Raw genomic sequence first — 27,614 nt, forward strand, 5'->3', positions numbered from 1 at the left:
AAAGTATTTATTTCAGTTTATCAGCCATTATGTATTCACAAATGCTTAAACCCAGCCCAATTGGTTTAAATGAAACCATGCTTCCTATTCCTCACACCTTCTTCCCACAACCACTTGGTTACAGTTTAGACAAATGAGCATCAACAATGGCAATCCCATGTAAATTCATGACTATAATAGTTAATTTTGTAAAAAAAGGAGGAATCGTGCCTGGAAATGATGGTAAGTATCTTTCTAATAACGATTATTAAGATCTAATTAAGTAAAAAATTACTTTAACTATTAGAAGTAACCAAGTATCAAAACGTTATTATTTTATAAAATTAAAAAGATATGAATTTCTTAAACATTGTTGTATCATCCACTAATTTATTCTTTAATGATTAGAACATTTGGTGTAAATGAACTCTCTCTTTTTTCATAATTGATGCTATCATTTTATTTTACAAACCTGTTTCTATCTAGCTTCTAAGAACTCTGCTGCCATTCAGGTAACTCATGTTTAATCACTTCATCTTCACTAGATAGTTGCTTATGACCGGTTATGTTTTAAATTCACACCATCTCTAGAATCCATTTTCTCTCATAATGATTATTTACATTTTTATTAGGTCCTCAATTTATCTGAAAAGACAGTTCCATTATTTTAGCGTCTCTTTGCTTCAAGCACTCTTACACAATGTCATGAGATTACCATTAACTAGCTCTCAGCGTTATAAAATTTACGGTTTTAGATGTTGAGATTCAGGTTTGACCAAGTTTGAAATGTGATCATTAACTAAGGGTTACTGAAGCAGTCATAATTGTGGAACTTTAAGATGAGGTTGTTGAAGTCATCTTTGATTTTGTTAGCAGCTGTTGATAAGAGAAAGAACATAATTCAGGTTCTAGAATGGTCGTTGAAAAAGAAGTAACTTGGAAGTCACTCCAGTTATGGCACTCTCCAGCGTTTACCATGTAATGAGCTAATTTATACACAGCTTACCTTCTTTTACAAAGTCTAGTCTTCTTGAGTGATGATTTGTGTATTATTTATTATTGCACTATTATTCCAACATTTCTAAAACTATGCCAGTCATTTTTATGAATGCAGAAACATTCATTGAGTAGATAATAAATGAATATTAAACATGGTAGGATATCTATCTACTCCATTACTCACTTTTCATGTGAAAATTGAGGTCAGGAAGACAAATAAATATGCAAAATATCAGGTTTGAGAAAAATGAGGATTATAACCAGGTAGATTATGTAACACAGATTACCAAACAGAGTTGAGGTTTATGTTGTTATCCTGGAATAAGTTTTCATAGCACCACTTTCACTGTCACTATTGTCCTATAAGGTCTAATGTATACATAGTCACCTAGTTAGAACTCCGAAGACTTGTGATTTTTCTACTATATTTTTTTCTAATTTTTGAGTAAATTATTTGAATATCTATATGACTAAATATATATCATAAATGAATAAAGAAGTTATCCATATTCAAGAACTGTTACCCCTGTGGATATTTTGGTAGTGGGTCGAGTATATAATTTTATTAGTAATAAGCATATTTAAAGTATCACTTGATTTTTTGAATTAGAATTTAGATGGCCATATGTGATTTGCTATTTATTTGTAATTGTAATACATGTTAAATAAAGGATGAAAGAGCAAATGATGAAAACTGAAGAAAAAGCAAAGATAAGAAAATAGCAAATTTTACTGATAATTTACCTATGACAAATTCTTTTGTGTACTAAGTGTATTTACTAAGATTATTCCTTCAATTCAAAGTACCAGGCAGTATGTATTCAGTTCATAATATGATAGATTTTTATTTTGTGATCTGTAATTTTAAATACTGACCCAATGAATTACTCCATTCATGCACCTCAATCACTCAAAGGTAGAAATAACAGTACTGTTGTTTTCAATATAAGGGAGAAGTTACTTCTTACCTCTGTCTGATCCCCTGGGCCATACTGTACCCAACAGAGTATTTTATGTCTGCATGTCTCCTTTTCCTTATGCAAAACCACTAATTCAGGATATATAAAATCCCTACCTCTCTTAAAAATTATATTCTTCTTTTCATTTGCAATCATATAATGCTTTTATATTATACAATTTAGAAAATACAGATGAATACTAATTTTTAAAATGCCATCAGATGGAAAGAAGCAAGCATTGTCATTATTTTTAACAGTGAATCTTTCCAGAATTCTCCCTATACATACATGACACATACTGGTAATGGACCATGATCCTCAAGCAAGCTTCCATTCAAATCTGGGCTCTACCACTTATAGCTATATGACCTTAGCATTATCCTCTTTTAAATGAAGCTCAATATATCCTACACAGAACTCGTTACTTACCAAAACCACAAATTGTTTTTCTCATGTTCTTCAGTTGCATCTTCTTGATGCCAAATCATCCACACAGATATCATCATCAACTAATCCCAGCTTGCAACAAGCAGCAGATCCCTCTTACATCAAGAATCGGTTTCATTTCAGTTCCCTTCCTTCATCACCTTTGCTATCATCCTGGTCTTTGTGATGATTATATCTCACCCAAGCTACTAACAATTTCCTCATGAACTTTTCCGCATACTCTCTTGAGCATTGTCATATATTTATTACACAGTATCTAGAGTGTTGCTTTAAAAATGTGAAAAACATATTACAAAAATGCTTAGAAAGTCACATGAGAGAATGTCTTCATAAACTTAGGATCAGCAAAGATTTCTTAGGAAACAGAAAGTGTTAATTATGAAAAAAATATTGATGAAAGAGGGTAATTAAAATTAAGAATTTCTAATATTCAAAGTTACTATAAAAAAGCTGAAAAGACAAGTCACATGTGGGAGAAGATACATGTGATTCATATATCAGACACAGGATGTAGATACAGTGTATTAACACACTCATAAATGATCAGTAAGAAATGCAGATAGCCCAATTAAAAAGTGGATAAAATATTAATACTGGACTTTATGAAAGGGGATATCCACATGGCCAAATTATATTTAGCTATCAGGTGGATAAAAATTAAATACTGAATGAGGTATCACTACCAGAATAGCAAAATTTTAAAGGATTGGTAATATTATGTGTTGTCAAGGATTTGGAGCAACTGAAACTTTCAAACACTGCAAGCAGGAATATAAATTTTTACAACTGCTTTGCAAGACCACTTAATAAAGTGAAAAGACAACACAGTAATCCACTCATTGGAATACACTTATAAGTGTACCAAAAGACATTAAAGAAATGTTATAGAAATAATATCCATGAAAACTTCAACCTGGAAACAACACAAAGGTTTAATTACAGTAAATATATTATTAAAATGTGATAAAAAGCAATGGAAAAAACAAACCTGAACTGTATAAATCACAGGGATGAAGCTCATGGACATAATACTAATAATATTGAATGTATAAGGTTTATTTAAATGCAAGCTAAGTGTCCAAGTAAAAAAAGGTTCTCTGAGGAAGGATAAAAAAGTAGAGTATGTCATAAACACATCCTTACTTTTGAATTTGTTAGCTTCTCTTGCATCTTTATCATAATTGTACCAGATACAGATATTTCAAATGATCTCTCCTAGTATAGACTACTTTCACAATTTAGTAGTTTACACTACTAAACTACTTTCAGACTACTTCCTCCCATCTCCGCTACTTGTGTTTTAATAAAGAGGCCATTAAAAAAAAAATCCATTTGTTATTGAGTAATAGTTTTAAAACTAATTTCTAACAGATATTTTGGCAACAATAGACATGGATCCAGTATTCTATGTCAGATAGATTATCATATCCAAATCATATGTTGATGCTGTAAAGTCAGCATGATAATGACCTTGAAGTATAATAATATTTCAATAAATAGATAGCAATTCTGACTATATACTTCACAGGAAAATATATCATAGTCCATGTTGAGAACACAATACCCTTTTCTGTTTTGCTGATTGTTCAACACCATCAGAACAATTTATCATGTTAATAGGAAGGATAATGGAAAAGAGAGATTTTGTCTTATATTGAACTGTAATTAAAACATTAAAGTTGGAATCTGTTTTTAATATAAATGAGAATTCAATAATAAACCCCCTGTGACACAAATTACTTATCTTAGATAAGCACAGGGGACTTCAGAATTAATAATTATTTAAATATGCATTTAATATAACTATGAACTAAACAGCATGAGACCAGAAAAAAGGGTGAATTCTGAGTATATTCTTAAATATATTAAATATAAGACTCTCCGAACTAAGACTCTAGATCATTTTTATCACGGTGTCTCAATATAGTCCCCTTCAAATTTAATTTTTCACTCTTTTCGATAATATTTTATTTTCTATCCCTAAACCCATAATATCTTTTCTTTTTAATTTTTTGCAAGGGAGGAAAGAATACATATCGATTTTCAAGTGGATGAGTATTTATATCTCAAAAGAGGAAATACAGAAGATCACATTTCATGGGAGATAACTACTCTAAGAAAGCAGATTGTATGTATACACATTCATGGATACACAGGTTTGGGGGTTTAAATAGCTTCTTTCTGATTCACAGTTGTGCCAAATGTGAGTCTGATGTGATTTCAGCCACTCAAGCTAAATCTGCCTATCAGCAATACCAAACACTAATTGATTAAGCCAATATTGGCAAAGAGACTTGTTGCATTTCAAAGTTTTGTTTTGTTTAGTAAAATAGGGAGAGAAGGAATTGCAATCCTTCATTATATTCTAAGATGTCTGCATTAACATATCTTGTGAGTGTTGGGGCCCCTGGGTGGCATAGTTGGTTAAGCATCAGACTCCTGGTTTCAGCTCAGGTTGTAATCTTAGGGTCATGTGCTCAGTGTGTTAGGCTCTGTGCTCAGTGCAGAGTCTGCCTAAGACTCTTTGTCTCTCTCCCTTTGCTACACCTCCTCCCGCCCCCACCAAAAAAAAGTGAAAGTTTAGAATATGATAATGTTGTCATGCTTTATTTCTAGATTTCTTTCCCATTTTTTTCTTCAATATTTGCAAACAGGGACAGCTAAGGGGGTAGCCAATAAAGTCCTTAAAATATTCTAAGAGAAATATAGACTAAAAAATTTTTTTAATAAAGACTATATCAAAAAAAAAAAAAGACTATATCACTAGTAAAAATGTTTCATTAAGTTCAGACCATACTGAGCATAGTTGCGAGTACTTTAAATTAATTAACTTATTTAATATTCACATTAATCCTCTGACTTTGAAACATTGAGTAAAAAGAAGTTTATAGTCTGCTCAAGGTCACAAGGTTAATAAGTGGCAGAGGAGAGATTTGAACTGGTAAGTCCAACCACAGAGTCTAAACTTAAACGTCAGAGAACCCAGAAAAATCTGCTGATTTAAGCAGCTGGGTGGTTGCTTAACATTTTCACTTTTTGTTTGGTTGGCATCTACTTCTTTGTGTTGAATCTAAGCAGTGTGTGTGTAATTTTAAGTGCAACTCTTGCAATATTAAAAAGGTAAGATGTTATGTGATTCAATAATCAAAATTTATTAGAAAATGATGTGAAACCCACTGGAATCCTTAAAGTTCTTTCTCTTGTTTTGCACAAATATTCCTCTGCTCTTGTAAAAAGAGTTTTATAGAGCATCTCTCCAATAAGCATACATATTTTTATTAGATAATTTAGATCACTGGAAATGTAAAATACACACAAAAGATTGCTAGTTTTATACTTTGAGGGATACCAAAATTATAAAGGAGTTTCTGAAGAAATTCTTAAATGTTTAGAATGATGATCACAAAGTTAGTTAAGTATGTAGGTTGCTAAGGTGACTGATTTGAAGGGTAGGGAATGCATGAAATCCTATTTCTGTTGATTAATCAGTTGCTATACCTTTTATTTATCATTTTAAACAGCTTGTTCATGTAATTGGATTTTTATTTATTTATTTATTTTTGGATTGCATCATCTATGAGACCCTAGAATTGAATCACCTGTGAATCACCTTGTGGCAATTTTCTGTCCACGGGTTAGAGTTGGCAATGTTTGAGGGGATTTTCAGGTAGGGCTTTTGTAAGTTACAGGTTGAGAATCATTGTCTTTAAAAGGCAAATATTACTATTTCCCTAAATCTTTTTCGAATTCTTTAATATTTCTTCATATTAGACAGTCAAGAAAAAGTTTCTAATTCTGAGAACTACGGTAGAATAAATCTTAATAATTTCCTAAACAAAGTTAGTATGATATGTGATGTGGGAAAAATATGGTTGACCCAAACCTCAATACCTTTAAAAACAGCAAGGAACTGGCTATGTAAACCTGATTGTCATAAGACTAAGTAAATCTCAATTAAAATAGATTGCACTTCAAAGAATCTCCCTTTCTATCTTGAAAATTTATTTGTCCAGGAAGACCAGGAAACTTCACTATAACATGGTTGTATAGATACGTTTTTCTATTCTTTCTCATCAATTTAGAGAATTATGAGGGTAAAGATTTCTTTGACATAGTCTTCGTTGAGGTGCTCAGGCCAACTATGACCTGCACAAATACCTTTGTAGTTTAAGGTAACTTTTTGAGGGGAGACTGTTTTTTATTTTTTCTTTCAAGTTTTTGTTTAAATTCCAGTTAGTTAACATATAGTATAATAGTAGCATCAAGTGTAAGATTTAGTGATTCATCAATTATATACAACACCCTGTGCTCAACACAATTGCACTCCTTAATCCTTATCACCCATTTAACCTATTCCCTCACTCACTTCCCCTCTATCAACCCTCAGTTTGTTCCCTATTATTAAGAGTCTGTTTTATGGTTTGCCTCTCCCTTTTTTATCCCCATGTTCATCTGTTTTGTTTCTTAAACTCCACATATGAGTGAAATAACATGGTATTTGTCTTTCTCTGACTGACTTATTTCACTTACATAATAAGCTCTATCTTCATCCATGTCATTGAAAATGGCAAGATTTCATTCTTTTTTATGGCTGAGTGATATTCCATTGTATATATTTATACCACATCTTCTTTATCCATTCATCAGTTGATGGACATTTGGGCTGTTTCCATAATTTGACTATGGTGGATAGGCTGATATAAACATCGGGGTGCATGTATCCCTTTGGATCAGCATTTTTTATATTCTTTGGGTAAATACCTAGTAGTGCAATTGCTGGATCATGGATCATAAGGTAGTTCTATTTTAACTTCTTGAGGAAACTTCATGCTGTTTTCCAGAGTGCTGTACCAGTTTATGTGGGAAAAAAACAGTCTCTTCAATGAATGGTATCTGGAAAACAGGACAGTAACATGAGAAGAATGAAACTGGATCCCTTACACCAGACACAAAAAAATTAATTCAAAATGGATGAAAGACCTAAATGTGAGACAGAAAACTATCAAAGTCCTAGAGGAGAACACAGGCAGTGACATCTCTGACATTGGCTATACCAACTGCTTGCTAGATGTATCTCCAGACATCAAAATATAAAGCTTCTGCACAGTGAAATAAACAACGAACAAAACTAAAGACAACCTACAGAATGGAACAAGATATTTGTAAATGATATATCTGATAGAAGATGAGTATCCAAAATATGTAAGGAACTCAAGAGTCAAAAACAAATAAACCAGTTAAAAAATGGGAAGAATACATGAACAGACATTTTTCCAAAGAAGACATCCAGATGACCAAAAGACACATGAAAAGATGCTCAATCTCACCAATCATCAGCGAAATTAAAATGAAAATTACAATGAGATACCACTTCATACTTAGAATAACAACATTGGAAACAACAAATGTTGGTGAGGATGCAGAGAAAGGAGAACCCTCTTAAACTGCGGATATTTTTTTAAAATTATTTTTTAATTGTAAGCTTTCCTCCATAGGCCTCATTTTACATTTCCATCCATGTCATCATTAATATATACCCTAGAGCCCTCTGAAATATGCAAATACACCAGATTACCACTTGTAAAACATATAACCAAGAGTGTTATTACAAAGAAACACTAAATAGTTTCTAATAAATTTTGGCTCAACCCACTTGCCTGGACATTATGGAATTTATGTGCACAGATGTCCTTTTTTTTCTTCTTCACAATGATTACCATTCTGACAATGCAAAGGGAAACATTGAGCTGGTTTCATTCATGTTGACAATTTCTAGTACAGAATCATAAAATAGGAAATATAATTACCATGTAACTCTGGGATATACTAAAATCTCATTTGCTGGCATTTATTTCATTCAAGCATAGACTTAGAATGGAATGTGATTGCCATGACATAGATTTTATTGGCAATAACCATGAAAAATGCCATAGTGTTTTATAGATTATAAAATGCTTTACTCTGGTTGATACTCAGCAAATTCTGTGGGTTGAGTGAATATTATATGTCATCTACTGGAATTAGTTGACTGGCCAAAGATGACTGGCAAGTAGGAAACCTGGAAACTTAGCCTGGGGGTCCCAGAAATGTCTTGTTTCAATGAAATATGTATAAAACTTGAGAATAACTTTGTCTTTTCAATATTATATTTACCTGGGGTGCCTGGCTGGTTTAGTTGGTAGAACATGGGACTCTTGATCTTGGAGTTGTGAGTTCGAGCCCCATATTGTGTGTAAAGTTTTCTTAAAATCTTAAAAAAAAAAACTATCAAAAAAACTATCATCTATTCTTACTATATTTCTTTAAAATAAGTAAATATTCTCACCAAGAAAAGGAAGTTAAGATTTACTCTGAGAGTGAAATAAGTACTTCACATGAACGACATTGACTTAATGAAGAACTATGAATCAGGAGTACCTTTGGAAGCATGTAAAGAAACCATATTAGGATGATAACTAGAAACTTATTTTTTCTCATAAAAATGATGTCTAGAGGATCTAGTTCAGATAGAGTGCAGCTGCTCTACAAACCTTTCAAGAACCTAAGTTCTTTTTAGTTTCCTTTCTACCAAAATTTAGTTCCCCTTATTTTAACATGTTTGGTCAATCACCATCCATTACTTCTGCATTCTAAATAGGAACAAAAAAGAAAGATAAAAGACATATTCTGGTATGTTTCTCAGAAGCCCCAGTCCCAGCCTATTCAGATTTGCTAATGCCTCATTCACAGAAATTAGGTCACATAATCAAATCTATTTGCAAAGCACGCTGGGAATATAAAAGTTATAATAAGACACTTTTCTAACATAAAATTAAGAATTTTTTATCAAGGAAGAGGGGGAAGTCAGTAGTTGGTGCATAATTAGCAATGTTCGCCATTAGAACCCAAAATATTGTGCTTATTTTCATATCACTGGTGAAAAATTTATTCTCAACTAGCACTGGCCCTTGAATGTGTACTTGGGAAATATGATAGTAGTTCCTGTCTCCTAATCATAAGTACTCTGCTTTTTCTCAGCTTTACTTATCTCTGAAATATTAAGATTGATATAATGAATTCTGGGGGTGAGTAGGAGTTATATGACTGTAGTAACTATTTTTTGTTTGTTTGGTAAATAATATATGAAGTTTAAGTGTGTATGTGTATTGACATTTTTTCCTGAAATTAAAGGTATGAAGTATTCTCATTCATGTGCAACTTCCCATCTTTTCTTCTGAAGAAAGTTCTAGAATACGTTTCAAAATTATTTGTAAAAAAACTGGAAAAATCACATTTTATATCTTCCATGAGCACAAGCCCTTTTCTCAATAACAAAGAACCCAATTTCAAGAGGGGATGCTTGATATACATCATGAATCTTATATAATACATGTAGAAAAGGCACCATCACACATATAGATTCAATAGTATAAAATGTGTGCAGTAGAAGAGAGACCTCTTTTGCCTTTTTACTGATACAAGGGTAAAAAATATAATTTATATTATTATCAATAATATTGCACTGTTTTCCAATTCTTCCTTATAAAATAAAATAAAGATAATTTGGAGCTTCTGTTGAGATAAACAAAATTTGCTAATTTGCTAAGCACTGACAGACAAGGTAGTGTAATAGTTAAGAACTTGAACTTAGATGCAAATGGTTCAGGATAATAGACTCAGCTCTACCTCACGCAAACTAAAACTTCTAGCAAGTCAGTAACATCCTGGAGCCCCATTTCCTCATCGGCAAAGTGCAAAAGAATGTAAAACACTTCCCACTAGGTGTGAGGATAATTAAAGTCACCTGATAATGCATTTAGGTATATGCTTAATAAATTAATCATTACTATTAGCCATCGTATTATCTTTTCTAGGAAGATACCAGTAAGTTTCAGATCATATAGGTACAAAAACAAAAGAAAGAAGGGGGAAGGAAGAAAAGAAAGAAGGAAAATAAGAAAGAAAGAAGGAAAGAAAGGAAGATAAAAGAATAAAAGAAAGAAATGGAAGGAGAAATGATAGGTATGAAAAGGGAAGCAAAGAAATAAGAAAACAACATTTAAAATGTTTTATCAGATGCATCTTTGGATTAGCTAATACTACTCTGTCAGAAGAAATGAAATAACATTTTCCGTAGATGGTTATTCTGAAAGAAAAAAAAAATGAAGTAATATTTTCCTAAAGGTGGACTGTATTTTTGCCCCTTCATTTCCTAAAAGTCCATATAAAGAGAAAACAGGAATTTATAAGATTCACCACGTGATTGCATTAAAACTAACAAGGGATCAGAGACAGTGCTCCTTCAATAAGACTTCAGAAAATGTTTTCTAGAAGATTTTCATTAGAAAGGACTATCTCCAGAACAGTAACAAAAGCTTTAGCAACACCTGTACAGTAAAGACATGACAATTCAGTAGTAAAAACAATGTTATTTAATATTTGTAACACAACTGCCTTCTCCAAAGTCTTTATACTCGAGTCTTTCTTTTCAACATCACAGATTTGTATGTGGAGACTTTGAATAAGCTCAGTGCTAACCAGGCCTCACTCTTGGCTCCCCCAAGAGAATGCAGAAGTAAAACATAAAGGAAAACAAATACAAGCAGATTTCCACCTTGTGAGGGTGGGAGGTCAGAGACAAGGAACTCTCTAAGAGCTAAGAAAATATGTGTGGAAAAGCAACATAACAGAAACTTATATGTATTTTCCCTAGAGTCTGTTGGAATTAAAATTGTACCATCTCCCAAAGAAACTTTGCACTCTGTGTTGTGTGTGTGTGTGTGTGTGTGTGTGTGTGTGTGAGAGAGAGACAGAGAGAGAGACAGACAGACAGAGAAATCGATCTTCCTTGGGCAGGGAAGAAGTTGTTGAATCCTGCATTTTATTGTCAGGGGATGAAAAAATGGATCTCATGGAAGGTAGCCATATATCTCTGCCATGCATTTTATACAGAATCTAATTTTCCTCATTATATAGTGGTATTATAACACAAATGTTTTAAAAAATTATATTTTCAGTCAAAATAATATTGCCTTTGATAGTCTGTGGTAACCCAAGGCTAAAATTTAGAATTCATCTCAGAATCTTGAATAAATATAATTTCCACATAATATTCTTAATAAAAAATTGCTTTTGTCGTTTTAGGATCACAGTATTGCACAAGTCCAGAGGGTTCGATTCACTTTTTATGATGTGTGAATAGCAACTCCTGAAGTAGAACTATCTGGGACCACACAGTGAAGAGACCTTGATCTCTCAAAACTACTGTGGACATGAACTACATCGCCAGTTAAGAACAGATTCATACACTTTAATAATTAGATGAACAAGTAGGTATATGAGATGTACAAAGCAGTCAGGAAAATACTATAGCCTGGATAAACACACACACACACACACACACATCCCTTCTAGAAGGGTACATCAGTACTCCACCAACTTCTTTGGACATAATCCTTCTGTAAATCTTCTTATAACATCCATAGACACAAAAGACTTGTACTTCTCCAATTTTTACTCCAAATATCAAAACATTTGTACTCCTCCAAGGAAAAAAGATAGTTTGTATCTTACCATGAATAAGTTATTTTTGTTGTTTTGACATGCCAAGATTTTACCATCACTGTACAGTTTTCAATTTGTGTATTTCTTGGAGATTTTATGATGAAGACCTATTTTATGGTCTGGAAATGTGCTTGGCACTTGGTATCTTCCATATTTGTCATCATTGAAACCTATCCTATTCACTGTTTCAAGGAGAATGGAAGGTGCACAGAGCAGAACCGGATCCCATTTTCCATAAGGAAGAAACCCTACAGAAGCTGCTGACCTCCACTGATTCACGGATGTGTGCTGGCGAATTAATGATGGTTGTGTTAAGCCACTGACTTTCTGGATAGTTTGTTTCATAATATTATTGTGGTAATAGCTTATTGTCACATCATTCTATCTTCTTTAAGCCCTTTTAATTTTGTGTTTTCTGCCACTCACAGTTAAACTACCCTTAATTAAAACATTGCACACAATATGTATTACCTTTTGAAGAACTTCACTTATTTTTCTTCTTCTTAACTCAGTGGCAGAGGCTTCTAAATTGCAGCAACAATCCTCAGCTGCCTTGGCAGACAAGAAGAGTGTGATGAAAGGGTGATCCCTACATGAACTTTATTTATGAGGAGCACACAGCTTCTGATAGCATCTCATCTACTATTTTAAATGCTAATAATCATAAAGTGCATCTTTAACAATTTTGACTTGTTAAAGAAAACCTATTTGATTTTGTTCGTACAATTGTCTCCTTGAGGAAAATAGTGTCATATACACTTTACAATTTATGAAATCATTTATACAAAAGCCATTATGTGATCAAGGGATATGGTATTTTGAGATATATAAGCTTGGGTCAAAATGCCTCAAACTGGCCAAATAACCTTAGAGTTATTATTAAAGTATTCAGAGGCATAATTGCCTTGTCAGAAAAACAGAAATATTAATTAAATATAATTTTTGTAGTTTTGTTGTGGATATAATGTTATCTGATAGGTTTTAATATTAAACAAATGTGTTGAACAAAGGAAGACAATTGTCAACGATTATGAATATTTCCATGCACTTGTTTCTTTCTTTTCAATTCCCAAACAATGTTAATGGTATGCAAACATCATAACAAAGATCACTGAAATTCTCCTTTTCCTTTCCTGAAAAATGTTGTCATACCTCAGAGGTCACTCTGTAAACTTTCTCCTTCGTCCATATACCTTTTCCCCAATGATTTTTCCATCCAGACTTTTCACTCTCCTCTTCTAGCTCACAAAGCACAAAAGATCCTCTAAAAATAGACTGGGACTTCCTGAGATAGCGTGGGAAGGAGAAATATGAAACAAAATCCTGTAACAATGTAGGAGGGAAGAAAGGTTGGAAATATTTTAAAAAGTGTTATCTTATACATAAATATCAATATAGACATAGTTATCTAAATATCAATATAGACATAGTTATCTAATTTCTATAACTATATCTATACCTATATCATCTATCGTCTTTATGTCACATAATGTGGTACATCTTTGAAGCTCAAGAAATGTTAATACTCTACTATTATTTTATTTGATTCCCATCAGCTCTTTGAGTACAAGAGATGGGAAAAATATTATAAATATTTCTTAATAAAGAAGACAACAAATTTAGAAAGGTTGAGTAAAATGCCCATGACCATATGGCTAAAAAATGATGAAAACTAATTATGAACAATAGGGAAAAGCCTAAGGAATATGTATGTGTGTGTGATGTATGTGCATGTTTCCATCTCAATATTCAATATTTAATGTATCCAATATTCTAACTAAAGAAAGACTTTAAGACCTTAAGAGTTATTCTTTGATATTTTTTAAAATTAAAGCATAATTTATATGAAGCCTTATACAGAAATCTTCAGTGTCCAACTCAATGTACTTCAAGATGAGGTATGCATACACTAGGAAAACTCCATCAAGATAAAATTACAGAATATTTCCAGCACACCAGAATGCAACTTAATATTTCTCCTCAATAATATTCCCTATTTTGATTTTCACATGCATAAAATATTTCTGTCTATGCTAAAATTTAATATAAATAAATGTATGCAGGTTCTACTCTTTGGTATCTTGACTTCATTCTCCCTACATTTAGTCTGTGAAATTCATCCATTTCATTCCATGTATCTGTTCTTTCATTTTCATTGTCCTATTCATTGTATGAATAAACTAATTTGTTACATTATTATCCTTTTGAAGTCATAGAAATTAATCCTAATTTGAGGCAATTATGAATATTATTGTGTTTTGACATATGTAGGCCTTCATTTTTCTTGGGTATATGCCAAGAATGGCATTGCCAGGCACTATCATATATGTATAATTAATTTTATTCAATAATGACAAATGTTTCTCAAAAATATTTATTAATTTGCAATGTCACAAATAATATGAGTTGCAGTTGTATAATATCTTTGCCAAATATTAATAATATCAGTCTTTTGATTTTAGCCATTCTGGTGAGTGTGTAATACCACCTAATTATGGTTTCAGTTTACATTTCTTTGATGAACAGTGATGCTAAGTACACTTCATATATTTCAGACATTTTGATGACTCATGCAAACTATGCCGATTCAAAACTTAGTTATGTTAAAATTTGATTGTCTTTTTCTTATTTGAAGAGGTCCTTTTTGTAATTTAGATACATATCTTATGGAAACTTTATGTATGGCAAAATTTTTCACTACATTATGACTTGCATATTTCATTTTCTTAATGGAATTTTTTGATGAACAAGTTATCAATTTAAATAAACTCCAATTGATCTATCTTTCTTATATGATTAATGCATTTTTTAACTTAGGATTTTAAAGTTAGCGAACAAGTATAATAACTTCTTTTTTTTTTTTTAAGATTTTATTTATTTATTCATAGAGACACAGAGAGATAGAGAGAGAGAGAGAGAGAGAGGCAGAGACAGAAGCAGGCCCCATGCAGGGAGCCCGACGTGGGACTCCATCCCGGGTCTCCAGGATCAAACCTCAGGCTGCAGGCGGCGCTAAACCGCTGTGCCACAGGGGCTGCCCAGTATAATAATTTCTACTTACTATGTAATATGTATGTGTTATATTTATATATGAAAATAATTTATATATCTATGAATATATATCTGTCTTAATATACAAATATATACACATAAACACACAAAGATGAAATACTCTTTATTGTATAAATTGTGTGGAAGGGGAAGAGAAAGCAAGGTACAGCTTGAATTTGCTTGAAAACAGTTTGTTCCTTGTGAGGTTAAATTATTTTTTATTGTGTGCAAATTACTATTCTCTACTTCTTATAGAGAAAAAATTTGTTTAAGCTAAGCTGACATATTTTTTAAACTTAGTTTAATTTATGTCAAATGCAAATTGGTAAGAGTTAAATTTATAGTTTTATTTTATTTTTTAGTAATATAGAGACATTCCTAAAAAATGGTAATTATAATTAATCATGAAACATAGAACACAACTAGAAATAGTGGCTAAATAAGAAAAAAAAAGAGGGAAAGAAAAATGTCTTGATAAAATGTCATTACAAATCAGCATAAAATTAAAGTCTTCACAATATTATATTCTTTTTATCTTTTGTTTCAATAGAGTGAAATAAGATTAAATCAGACTTTGAACTCAGAAAGAAAACTAAGCAGCTTAATTTGAACACTTGATTTCTTGTTAATTCCATTCATATTTGAAATATCATTAAACTATGTTTCTCAGGCAAGAAAGGAACATTTGAGTTTTGAGTTATTATACATTAATGTTATAATACTTGAATAAGCAAAATAAATTATATTTTTGTTATAGTTTAGCTTGTTAATGGCTAAATAAATGGAATTAGAAAGAAATTAATACTGAGACATTTATTTCTGTCTAAAATTTATTTTAAATGTAGTAAATAACTGATGCTATATGGAGAGGAAAAGAAAAAATAAATTTGCAGTATTGTGCCCCAAATTACAAGGTGACAGATGTTTTCATAATTTATAGATGTAGAGAAATTATTTGAAGATTTTTTTTCAGTTTTTAAGTAGTCTGTGAGTCTTAATTACATGAGCACCAAGAGCAATTCAAATCTCTAGTGTAATTCTGAAATTTTTGACAGTAAAAAAGAAACGATCTAAAATCTCTTCCATAAATACAGACTTTTGTTGATATTTATTGACATATGGTGGTCTTTAACTCTGATTTCTTTTCTTTCCTTTTTTCTTTTTTTAAGATTTTATTTATTATTCATGAGACACACACAGAGAGAGGCAGAGACATAGGCAGAGGGAGAAGCGGGGTTCCTGCAGGGAGCCTGGTGCAGGACTGGATCCCTGACCCTGGGATCATGCCCTGAGCTGAAAGCAGAGGCTCAACTGCTGAGCCACCCAGGTGTCCCTAACTCTGATTTCTGAATATAAAAGAGATGGAAAGATTCTTAAAAATTATTTGGTGGTAAACAGTAATCATTGTTTAATTTGGGACTTAGATTATTGAACAACTCTCGACATAGAATAATTCTTAGTCTTTTAGGATGTAAATTTTCTGATTGTGCTTCCTAGGAAATATATATTTCATTCCTAGGAAGCACTATATATATATCTGGAGTTCTCTCTCCAAACTTAAATCCAGAGGAAAGGTCATGAGAGACACAGTGAACTCAGGTATCTCTTCTTCTTATAAAAGCACCAATCCTATCAGATTAGAGCCTTACCCTTATGATCACATTTGAGCTCAATTACCTCATTGTATTCCTTATCACCAAATACAATCACAGCTATCTATTAGCCAAGGAAAAAGGCTGTACTGGAAATCAATCCTGTTGGAACCTTGATCTTAGACCTCTAGATTCCAGAACTATGAAAAAATGTGTATTTGTGTTATTTATACCATTCTGTGGTATTGTTATGTCAACCTAAGCAGGCTAATATGGGGCTTATCCAGTTGACTTTAAAATAATCTTTATCAAAACTTCATATGCTCAAAATGCAAACTTAAAAATGAAGATATCTGACACAAATAAGTTTGCATCGTATTTACAATGGATATAAGTGCAATATCTTTATTATTTTGTATTTGTATTAGGTGAAAGAACCTTTTTCTATATGCATGCTATACCAATCAAGAATCATCTCCAGTGAAATCTGTCATTGTTCATAAATACTCCTAATATATAGGCATCTGTGCCTCTATTTATGCAATAGATGACCCTGGAAGTGTCTTTATCATTATTTCCACATATCACATTTTTATCCATTTTGAAATCCGATTTTTCCAAGCCCATACAAATATCCATATGTTCCATGACAATTTGTTTTACAACTTTTAATTACATCAGTTTATATTGATTTTTTTCTACCCTTTGGATTTCCAAGGATTTAGTTGAGTCACTACTAAGTTTTAAAACTGCCATTTAGTATAATCCTTCTACCACATACATAAAAAACAATTCTATATAATGTTAATATGTTTCCTGGGTAAATAGTTAAAAGCACCATCTTTGGCTTCAAACAGATCTGAGGTCAAATATCTGCTCTTCTAATTATCATGTTTGTGCCCCTTAAATAAGCCATTTAGTTAATACTCAGTATGCTTATTTATAAAATAAGTGTAGTTCTACTCATCTCAACTGTTTTTTGAGAGAAACATGAGCTAATAAACACAAAGCATTACAAGTTTTTTCCTGGCATAGAATAGGCACTCAAAATGTATTAACTATTAGTGCAGGTTTTATGTTATTGTTAATGTTTTTATAATCATTTTCCTATCCATAGATATTTTATTAATACTTATTGAATTGAAATGAATAAATTAAATAATTAAGGCTAAATAACTATTTTAAAAGTACTATATCAAAGTTATTATACACAAAATACATACTGAAAGCTATTAAAAAGTAATGAATATTGTCTACATCTATCTCTAGCAAATCTTCAAATGAGGCAGATATCATATATATTTTTAAGTATGAAGAACAGAATGTATTAAATTTTATATATCATGTAGAAACAAAATTTTGAAGTTCAAATGTGAGAGAGAGAATTTCTGCTTGGGGAATATATTAGAATATGGATTATATTTGAGCAAGACTTGGAGTTATAATAATTTCAAAAGTTTGAAATGAGTTATATTAATTCCAGGTGTAGGAAAATGCTTTTGGCAAAGGCACAGGGTTCTTGTAAAGTGGTGTGTTGAATGATCTGTCTTCTTTGCATTAGGCTGTGCAGAAAAAAACAGAATGGTAAAATCAGAAAATAAAATTTGGCAGAAGTTGAGGTCAGCCTTGAATGCCTGACCTAGGTCCTATTCTGATTTTGGCAGATCATCATGGAGAAATTGTGCATTACCAGTAGCAGTCCATTAGAAGGCATGGGGTTGTGACCAATGCAGGAAAGAGAGAAGTTGTACTTTAGGGAGTTGTTTCCATGGTCTAAGGTGATGGGTGTGAAGAGCTGGTCTATGTTAATGAGAGGAAGATCAATATTGAAAGATCAATATTTTGCCAAGAATGTATATAAAACAGAAGACAGGATGAGTTTTTTGAGAAAGCCTTTCACTATGCTTGGAATTGTGCACTCTTTCCTTACCAGTTACATGCATGGAGACCAATTTAGAAAGATTATGGAAAACCTTAAGGAGGGCTCAAAATGAATAATTACATTTTTGAAAATTACCACCTTGAGATAAAGATAAGGACATAGGGGATCCCTGGGTGGCGCAGCGGTTTGGCGCCTGCCTTTGGCCCAGGGCGCGATCCTGGAGACCCGGGATCAAATCCCACATCAGGCTCCCGGTACACGGAGCCTGCTTCTCCCTCCGCCTGTGTCTCTGCCTCTCTCTCTCTATGACTATCATAAATAAAAAAAAAAAAAAAAAATTTAAAAAAAAAAAAAAGATAAGGACATAAACTTATTTTTTAAGGTCTAATAGAAATAAAAAGCTATTTAAAATATTATTTTACTTGGGTATGAAATAAGTATTAATGGATCATGTGGTGCATACCCAAAACAATGAAGACAATTTTTGGCCCATCTGATGAGACCTACATTCACCATGACTTTATTGATAAATTGAACATCCTGATGGTATTTTCATTTTTTTTTCCTTTTTTTGAAATTTTGGATGTTAAAGGATACACATGCAAAGTGTGCCTATGAGAAAAAAAAAAAAAAAACTATACTAATTCCCTCTCCTGTCAGTACATATACTGAATCCAAAAAAAAAGCATAATTAAATGAAATTTTTACTGTCCAAAGAAATTTTGTACACTTTCAAAATGTTAAGATTTATTTCTTGTTCACCTTTAGGTACATATCAATAAAGACTATAAACATAATCTCTTTTACACAAATATTTGCTTCAAAATCATAATTTTGAATTTGATATTCACTTAAGGAATAAAACAGTATAGGGTAACAGCTTGCCAGCACAAACGTGTATTATTTCAATCATCTTAAGAAGAAGCGTTATTCTCATGGGGTTGATTTCAACCGGGAAGCACTCAGCAATGGGGCAAAGAGACTGGCTAAATTTAATAAGGCTGACAGGTTCTGACTTATTATCTGGCCCACTCAGGGATAGCAATCTCTTTCAAGGGATATAAACAAGAAACCCAAGAATAAGTGTTTAGCTGAATCATCATTTTTATTCTGAGTACTACATTCTAAAACAGAGGTTTTTGTATGGGTTTGGGGAATGAAATCAGGAACAGCATTATTTCTTCATGCACAAATAAATAAATAAGTAATTCATAAGAAAGACATGCAAGGAAATATCAACTTAGTACAGCCTAACTAGTGATTTTTTTTTTCCCATTAACATTGTAGGCTTTAAAAAATTCTGTTCCTTTACTTCCATTAAACACTGAAACCGGTCCACTGTTGGCTGAATAATAAAACTCATGGGATGTGGAAATTGACTTTGAAAAAAAGAATGTTTTATAGTCTTGACCTTTGATCTTTGCAAAATCTGAAAAGTTTGCCTTGTATTGAGATGGAAGCAAGTTTTATTAGGAAATTAAAATAATCTCTTTTATTAAAACAACAACAACAACAACTAACTGGGAAGTGCAGCTAATTCAAAGCTACTGCAAAGCAAGCCCTGAGGGTGAGAAGCAGATAAGAGGAAACCACACCTTTGTTTGTTTCCTTCTCTTCAATAGAAACTATAAATGTTTCCACTGAGACAATAACTGCACAGTTAATAAGGAACCTGGAATGTGCATAAAATCATCACAGAAGTGAATGGCATTCAACTACCATAAACTGAGCAATTGTCTATGTACGTTTATAATCAAATTTGCTCACTTTCCAGGTAGTTCAATTAAACTGTACCTCATTAATTCCTTCGAGAATAAAAAAAAAGCCATCTTGCAAAATTTTAAATGAACTCAATCAAATCAGCTCAAAAAACACACTGAAATTGAACTATCTAAAGAATTGACCTTGAAAAGCCTCTGTGTGCCATCGTAATCTTTTTAAATTAAATTATCCCTTCTAATTATTTACTTGCTCTTTAATTCCCTTACATTTTCTTTCATTTCCAACCTTTAGCTCACCTTTGGCACAAAATTTTCTAAAGGCAAGGGGAGGAAAAAAAAAGGGAGGGGGGGATACTTTCATCATTATGATGTACTGTTGATTCTGTATCTAAAGTCATTGTAATTCTGGAAGTTGTTCTAAGGTTCAATGGATGTTTGCCAGAATTTTAGTCTGTGAGAGCTAAGTACTCTTGTTATATGGAGTGAGCAACACTACCTGCATGGAAATAAGTTTATGCTCTTTACCTACCTAAAGCTAAAATCTGGAAGGAAAAGTAAAAGCTCCTACCATGCATGCCAATAGTCCCTGTCTGCATCCCTCAACTCCAGGTGTGAGTAGCATGGTGCCTGCATAGAATACAGGGTAAATACTTGCTGAATGAATTGAATGAATAAATATACATGCCTGAAATAATGAGAATGATTTCCATAAGCTACCCTCAAAAAATAGATTTTTTTACTTTTTGGTAATGCTGTGACGATATAAGCAGAAGCAATCTCTTACTTCAATCCCTTCCTTTGTTAGATCTTTGCTACAATACTATATAATATTTCAAGGTGGAGAGAGAGAGAGAGAGAGAGAGAGAGAACACCATCTGCCCCTCCAAATTAACTTTTAACAGCTTTTAAGAAACTAATAGAATTGTTTTTGATCTGTTGTGCAAAATAATTGCTAACTTAGCTAGGAAAAGAATAAGTAAAAATGACTACAATGCAGTTCAAATATACTACATAAATGCATGTTTTCTGACAGTGTTTGACACGCATACTAGTCTTGGTTATTTAAAACCAGAAATGGATAGAACTGCTTATAGGTGCCTGATACTGTCTTGTTTCATCAGAAATCGATTTTTTAAGAGCAAGTTTCCTCTTTCATTCCTTCGGCAACGTGCCCCTTCTCATATATTCAGTTATGCTACATTGCTTGGGGCTGTGCTTCTATGAATCCTTAACATGTTTCTGCTGCCCTCTCTGCTTGTGATTACCCCCATTTCAGTTCACTTTACAGCAGCATTTGGGTATCCTGCTGTCTTCTATTTTCTGCACATGTGCAGCTCAGTAGAGCTGTGCTATGATGAATATTGTTTCAATGTCGCCAGGCCAGTTATATTAAAAGACTGTATTTCTGTGGCTGTGTTTCTATCACTTCTGTTCAGTAGTGCTCAGAGGTAGGTTGATGAAACAGACTGTGAAGCCATATATTTTATGGACTCTAAGAAGCTTCCAGAATGCTCAAGCCCTGCTTAGGGTGCAGTGGCTGCTTTAGCACTGTCTTACTTGAAGTCCAGAGCTTCAGAATTACCTTGGAAGTCACTCCTCAGCTGACCCCTAGCAGGACTCCCCAACTGTGACTAGTTTAAATCTATCCTTTGAGTTCCTACAAACACATTCTCTCTCTATATTAACCAGACAACTCTTGGGATACCAAGAGGGCGAAACTATGGGTTATCCATTCAAGTGTGCCTTCTATACTGTCTGGCACAAAGTAGGAATGCATAAATACATTTATGGATTAAACAGGAACGATATTATAAACTGAGAAATGGGACAAAACTTTTGGCAATATTAAAGTAATTCTGCTGTTGCTATTTCTACTACTTTCTTTCCCAGTCTTTCCAGGATCAACAGCTGCCATGCTGAAAAGATTTTACTTCCTCTAGGAAGAAAGTACCCAAAAGAACCAGAGGAAAAAAAGAAGTCACTGAGTATCTTAATAGATTTTGTAAAGTTCTAAAAGCAGGGATAGATATCTAATAAGTCTGGTGATTTGAGATTTTCAAAAGAAAATTTTTACAATCAAAATTGAGCTGTTCTTCTTGTTTAATACATAAGTTAAGAATCTAATGGACTCGTAGTATAATGTATGTTTTAATAAAACAAGTGTGTATGCATATCTGTGTGTATGTGTGTGTTACATTTTAAGGGTGTGGGGGGTATATGTTGATTGCATAAGATCTCGTTTGTGAACAAAAAGACATAATCTAGTAGATCCCTACAAAGATCACATAGAAGAAAGAACAAGGAGGACCACAGTATCATCAATAAAGGCTTCCCACTAGTGGATCAACAGAGGAGTTACAAGAGAGGAAAAATGTGTTTGTTCAGAAAGTGTCTGGTGTACCCTTTTCTGTAACTTCTGATGACCCTGTGAGATACAACAGATTGTTATAAAATGTTCCATGTGTCAAAAAAAAAAAAAAAAAAAGAAAAGAAAAGACATCAAGGAAATCTAAGAGTGGGCCAGTGGAACTAGAGACACATTACATCTCATGATGAGGAAGAGTAACCTCAGTGTCCTGGTATTCTATATAAAATAACTGGCTTATAATCATAAAGAAATGTCAATGTCATGAATGTTTGAGGGAGTTAAGGAACCTTTGGCAGCTAAGCACTGGGTGATATGGGTATATATCCTGAAAAGGTGAGAACAGACGCCACTCCAAACCAAAGGTTGATAAAGTAGGAAAATCTGAGTTACCTTCTTAGTTTTGCCCATGTGATTCTTCTTATGCCCTCACCATCATTTAGATTACCCCACATCCCACTCCCATCTGTTTTTATCACAACTAGGGAATAAGAAGAACAGATGAAGAGGAGAAACCTGAATTTACTGAGAAATTCTGATTTGGATTGAAAAAAAAAAGTAAATTGAAGGTTGACAGTTATTAGATTCAGTTAGAAAAAGACAATTTTAGTTTTCTATACACTATTAGGTGGAATTCATAGTACTACAAAAGTTTCCATCTAAAGTAGAGAATAAAAATTATATAGACAAAGTTATGACTTTCTTATCAGTGCTTAGGTAAATCTTTAATCCTTCTCCTAATCCTTTTTACTCCAGGATGAATTTCTTTATTACAGCCTTTCCTCTCTTTCTCCCTGCTCCCACCAAGCCTGTGATTTTGTCTTTGTATAATAGAAGTTGTCACTAGTCCTTATATGGAAGTTGACTCCTCTTTCTTCCTTCTGATCACTAATAATTGAATTGAATCACATCTTATATTTTCAGCATTTACTCTTAAAACAAGACACCCATTTGAATTAAATGTTAAAGGAATGAAAATTTCCCCAGGAATTATACTTTCAAGCTTTGGATGGATTGCCATAATGCAAGTGTGCAATTTTACCAATTATTAGCTCGTTTCCTGTTATCTCCTTTTTTTCTCTCAGTATATCGTGTGTGTGTGTGTGTGTGTGTGTAATATGCATATTTCTAAACATAAAACAGTAGTTTTGGGGATCCCTGGGTGGCTTAGTGGTTTAGCACCTGCCTTCAGCCCAGGGTGTGATCCTGGAGTCCTGGGATCAAGTCCCACATCGGGCTCCCTCCAGGGAGCCTGCTTCTCTCTCTCTGTGTGTCTCTGCCCACCCCCCCATGTCTCTCATGAATAAATAAATAAAATCTTTTAAAGAAAAGTAGTTTTAGGCATCATTACCCTTTATCCTTTCAATGTTTTAATTTGCATTTATTAAGAATATTTATGCAAGAATATTTTTCTTTAGAAACCTCAGCTCAGTAAAATTAATACATTTATGAAATTTAGCAGTAATACAATACTTTATTGTAACCCAGAGTCTGACTCTGGTTAATGCAATTGTGCCAATAATGTTCCGTGTAGGACTATTTTCCATATAGGATTCTGGCCAGGTCATGTAATGAGTAAAGCTTGTGCATCTCTCCAGACTTCTTTAATCCAGGACATTTCCTCAGCCTTTCTTTGACTTTCATGACATTGAGATTTCTTGAAGACTGCAAGCCAGTTATTTTATAGACTATCAGTTTGCATTTGTCTGATGTTTCCTCATGATTAGATTCAAGTACTGCATTTTTGGCTGGCACACTTTTTAAGTGATGCTGTGTCCTTTTCAGGACGTCACAATGGATGACTAGCAGGCTCCTTTGCAGTTTACTGGTAATGTTAATATTAATCACTTGGTTAAAATGTTGTCTATTTTACCTATTTCATAATTACTACTTTTCTTTTTGTAATTAATAAGGAATTTGAGGAGAGGTCCTATGAAAATATGTAAATATCCTGTCCCTTGTCAAATGTTCACCTACTGACTAAGCATTATTTATGATGCTTGCCAGAATCAATTCATCCCATGTTGGTTGTAAAGGTAATTTCTAATTATATTCTTTCTTCTCTGTATATTAGTTGATACTATACTGAAATGAAGTATTCTCCTTATTCATTATTTATTCTTTTATTTATTTATATATTTATGCACACATTGGTGTATGTATGCATGTATTTATTTTCAATACAGGCACAAAGATTCCTACTTTACCCAAAAGGAACACTAAAACCTTTTTATATTTTGACAATACATTGTACCAGTTTGGCTAGTTGGCATCCTGTTGACATGTCCCCATTGTTATTTTTAAGCAGTCCCTTACATTCTGGCCCAGCTAGATGTCTTAGTTTCATTATTAAGCTTTGAGACCGGAATCAGTCATTTTCCCAAAGTTTCTAGTGTCTTTTAATAGTTAATGGTACTTAGAAGCCATATGAGTGATAAATAGCTACCTAAATAGTTTCCTCAAAATTCAGTGCTAAAACAATTTTAAACATTTATGTCTCTCATAGTTGCTGTGGATCAGGGATTGAGGAATATGGGGCTGAGTGTTTTTGGCTAGGGTTTCTCACAAGTTTTTTTGGTCAGTTGTCCACTGGGCCTGCACCGATCTGAAGGTTCAATTGGGGTTGAAGCAGTCACGGGGATTAGTCATGTGCCTGGCCTGTTGATATTGGCTGTCTGATAAAGACCTTAGCATGCTGTCCAATATGGTCATTTCCCCAGGATAGCTTGCATGTTTGCATGATAGTGTGGCTGGCTTTCCCCTCTGAGGGCATGTTCTAAGAAAAACAATACAGACGTGTTAATATCTTTTATAGCCTAACCTTAATAATCATAAATCATCACACCTGGTATTTCTTAGCCATTCAAGCCCTGATTCAGTGTAAGAAGGAAATACACTAGGGTAATGATGTGAGATGGTAAGGTCATAGGGTAAATCTCAGATGCTGATTACAACAGAAATCAAGAATCCATCAAAAGAGTATGGTACTGATACCAAACTAAATACATAACACAATGGACCAGGATAGAAAGCCCAGAAATAAATCCACAACTGTCAATTAATCTATGACAAAAGAGTCAAGAATATGCAATGGGAAACAGACAATCTTTTCAACAAATGGTGTGGGGAAAACTGGACAGCTACATGCAAAATAATGAAATGAGACCACTTTCTTATACCATACACAAAAATAAACTCAAAATGGATTAAAGACCTAAATGTGAAAGCCAAAGCCATAAAACTCCTGAAAGAAAACATAGTAATATTTTGAACATTGGCCTGAGAAACATATATATGAATTTATCTCTTGGGCAAGGGAAAGAAAGCAAAAATAAACTATTGAGATGATAGAAAAATAAAAAAAAGCTTTTGCACAGCAAAGGAAACCACCAACAAAACAAAAGGGCAAGCTAGGGAGTGGGAGAAGATATTTGCAAGTGATATATCTGATAAGGAGTTAATACCCAACATTTATAAAGAACTTACACAACTAAATGCCAAAACAAAAACTGAACAAATAAACAAAGAATCTGATTAAAATTGGGCAAGGGACCTGAATATTGCTTTTCCAAAGAAGATATACCGACACATCAAAAGATGCTCAACCTAACAATCATCAGGCAAATGAATTTAAAACCACAATGAGGGGATCCCTGGTGCTCAGTGGTTTAGCGCCTGCCTTCAGCCCAGGGTGTAATCCTGGAGTCCCGGGATCGAGTCCCGCGTCAGGCTCCCTGCATGGAGCCTGCTTCTCCCTCTGCATGTGTCTCTGCCTTTCTCTCTCTGTGTGTATCTCATGAATAAATAAATAAAATCTTTTTAAAAAATAAATAAAACCACAATGATATCATCTTACACCAGTTAGAAGGTTAGTAACAAAAACAAGAAATAAGTGTTGGTGAGAATGTGGAAGAAAGAGAATTCTCATGTATTTTTAGTGGGAATATAAATTGGTGCAACCACTGAGGAAAATGGTATGGAGATTCCTCAAAAACTTAAACACAGGAATACCATATGACCTATGAATTCAAGTACAGGGTATCTCCCCCCAAAAAATGAAAGCACTAATTTGAAAATACATATAGATCCCAATGTACATTGCAGCATTATTTACAAAAGTTAAATTATGGAAGCAACCGAAGTATCCATCATAAGATGAATGGATAAAGAAGGTGTGGTATGTATACACACATACACACACACAAACATTGCATATCTATGTGTACATCATATATATATATAATACATATATATACAATACATATATAATGTAATATTACCCAGCCATAAAAAAGAATAACCTTGCCATTTATGAAAACCTAGATGAACCTAGAGGGTATTATGCTAAGTGAAATAAGTTAGATAGAGAAAGACAAATGCTATATGAATTCACTATATGTGGAATCTAAAAAACAAAACAAAATAACAAACAAAAACAACAGACAGACTCTTAAATAAAGAGTACAAACTGGTGGTTGCCAGAGGGAAGGTGGGGAGAAGGATGGGTAAAATAAATAAAGGGGATTAAGAAATACAAACTATGTTTAAAATAAATAAATAAGTCACGGAGATTAAAAGTACATCATAGGGAATATAGTAAAAAATATTGCAATAGCATAGCATGATGACAGATGGTGACCTATGTAAAAAAAGTAGATATGTGTTTATTTTCTTGCCCTCCCTTCTTTTTTAAACAAAAGTTTATATACGTACAAACATACAGTTTTTTTTAACTTACTAATAAATATATCGTGAAATATATTCCATATCAATGAATAGAGAGTTTTCTTTTTGTGTGCTACGTAATACCCTTTTCCTATGTGGAAGGACTTTTCTATAGCCTTGATAATCTCAGATTCAGTCCTCTTTATTTTACCCATCTTTCCACTCTCTGGAAGCCACCAGTTTTTTCTCTTTAAGAGTCTGTTTGGATTTTTTGTTTGTTATTTTGTCCTAAAACCCATTCAAAATTTTCCCACTAATTATTTTAATACTGTCTTTCTGTTGCTTTTTGGGGGTTGGGAGTGGGGGTAAGGATTTAAATTCAAGAGAATCAAATATGAGTGTCCACTGCAA

The sequence above is a fragment of the Vulpes vulpes genome, chromosome 14 (assembly GCF_048418805.1).
Source record: "Vulpes vulpes isolate BD-2025 chromosome 14, VulVul3, whole genome shotgun sequence".
Lineage (NCBI taxonomy): Eukaryota > Metazoa > Chordata > Mammalia > Carnivora > Canidae > Vulpes > Vulpes vulpes.